The following is a 2,500-nucleotide window of genomic DNA, read 5'->3' as shown; positions in this document are numbered from 1 at the left end:
TAGCATTAAAAGATTACAGTTGGTACAAAATGCGGCTGCTAGACTTTTGACAAGAACAAGAAAGTTTGATCATATTACGCCTATACTGGCTCACCTGCACTGGCTTCCTGTGCACTTAAGATGCGACTTTAAGGTTTTACTACTTACGTATAAAATACTACACGGTCTAGCTCCAGCCTATCTTGCCGATTGTATTGTACCATATGTCCCGGCAAGAAATCTGCGTTCAAAGAACTCCGGCTTATTAGTGATTCCCAGAGCCCAAAAAAAGTCTGCGGGCTGTAGAGCGTTTTCTATTCGGGCTCCAGCACTATGGAATGCCCTCCCGGTAACAGTTAGAGATGCTACCTCAGTAGAAACATTTAAGTCCCATCTCAAAACTCATTTGTATACTCTAGCCTTTGAATAGCCCCCCTTTTTTAGACCAGTTGATCTGCCGTTTCTTTTCTTTTCTCCTCTGCTCCCCCCTATCCCTTGTGGAAGGGGAGACACACAGATCCGATGGCCATGGATGGGGTGCTGGCTGTCCGGGGTCGGGACCCGGGGTGGACCGCTCGCCTGTATATCGGTTGGGAACATCTCTGCGCTGCTGACCCGTCTCCGCTCGGGATGGTTTCCTGCTGACCCCACTGTGGACTGGACTCTTACTGTTATGCTGGATCCACTATGGACTGGACTCTCACAATATTATGTTAGACCCACTCGACATCCATTGCATTCGGTCTCCCTAGAGGGGGGGGGGTTACCCACATATGCGGTCCTCTCCAAGGTTTCTCATAGTCATTCACATCGAAGTTTTTCCTTGCCCTTATGTGGGCTATACCGAGGATGTCGTTGTGGCTTGTGCAGCCCTTTGAGACACTTGTGATTTAGGGCTATATAAATAAACATTGATTGATTGATTGATTGATTGATTGATTGACAACCGCGGTAAAACTCCCAACGGTTAACGTTTTAAATTAGAAGCATCAAAAAAACGGAATAATAACTGCACTTTAATAAACTCACTGGCGCTGCCATGAAAATAAAAAACGTTAACGTCCTTCCCCTTTTAAAAACGACATCCCCCAATCTAAACTAAGATATTCAGTTGTGCACATTGAACCTACATGCCGCTCTCTCTTAGGACAGAGTGATCCTTCTATACTCCGAAAAATACAAAACATATTTTTTTAAGGGTGCGTTCAAGGACCGCTGACAACGCCCGCCTGAAAAAATACATAAGAATACTAATACTTTTAAATCTTAAAAGTGCTACAGTACCAACCGATATTTAAACAAAAGCTTGAAGCAATAAAATCTTAGTCATTAAAAAAAAAACAGATAAAATACTGAGACTAAAACACTATCAGTGACACAAACACAAAACATGCACAAAAAGTGGGTTTTCTAATAGTGTCTAACTATTTTAGTTATCTAAAAATAATAATAGCTCGGTCAAAAGATTTGAGTGTGTGTATAAGCATTTTTTGAGCACATTCAACAATACCGCAATAATAATAATAATAATAATAACTGTGATATAACATTTTCATATCCTTACGTGCCTGATACGTAGCGTGTGTGCCAATGTTGACATGATGGACTGATCACCTGCTTTCTTGCTCGTCAAACTTTATTGTAGACCATAAACCATGCCTCACCTGGATAGTAGAAGGACGAGAACGTATTCCAACAAGTTGGTACACTTTGACAGCCAATTTAGACTCGGGAATGGCGAGAACGACAAGAAAAGACGCTTGGTTCCACCCCCCCCCCTTTTCTTCGTGAGGTATCAGTCGGCATCCTAATAACAGCAGACGATGTACAGTAAGGGATGTTTTATTATGTGTGTTAGCTCTCGTGAAGTCTGCAGAAAAATAACAAACATTGCGATTTTATAAATGAATGATCAAAAAAAATGATCAAAATACGTCAATATTAAATGTTATTATAAATGTTACTACATTACATATACAGGTAAAAGCCAGTAAATTAGAATATTTTGAAAAACTTGATTTATTTCAGTAATTGCATTCAAAAGGTGTAACTTGTACATTATATTTATTCATTGCACACAGACTGATGCATTCAAATGTTTATTTCATTTAATTTTGATGATTTGAAGTGGCAACAAATGAAAATCCAAAATTCCGTGTGTCACAAAATTAGAATATTACTTAAGGCTAATACAAAAAAGGGATTTTTAGAAATGTTGGCCAACTGAAAAGTATGAAAATGAAAAATATGAGCATGTACAATACTCAATACTTGGTTGGAGCTCCTTTTGCCTCAATTACTGCGTTAATGCGGCGTGGCATGGAGTCGATGAGTTTCTGGCACTGCTCAGGTGTTATAAGAGCCCAGGTTGCTCTGATAGTGGCCTTCAACTCTTCTGCGTTTTTGGGTCTGGCATTCTGCATCTTCCTTTTCACAATACCCCACAGATTTTCTATGGGGCTAAGGTCAGGGGAGTTGGCGGGCCAATTTAGAACAGAAATACCATGGTCCGTAAACCAGG

The 2,500-nt window shown here is 40.3% G+C and overlaps 1 protein-coding gene across 5 annotated transcripts in view; it reads right to left on the bottom strand.

Moving 5' to 3' along the window:
* tbc1d22a (TBC1 domain family, member 22a) overlaps positions 1-2,500 on the bottom strand; it is a 397,563-nt gene that overhangs the window by 70,664 nt on the left and 324,399 nt on the right. The window lies entirely within an intron of this gene.

This window comes from Nerophis lumbriciformis, linkage group LG05 (genome assembly GCF_033978685.3).
Source record: "Nerophis lumbriciformis linkage group LG05, RoL_Nlum_v2.1, whole genome shotgun sequence".
NCBI classification, from domain to species: Eukaryota; Metazoa; Chordata; class Actinopteri; order Syngnathiformes; family Syngnathidae; genus Nerophis; species Nerophis lumbriciformis.
This window is presented reverse-complemented; position numbering and strand designations above follow the sequence as displayed.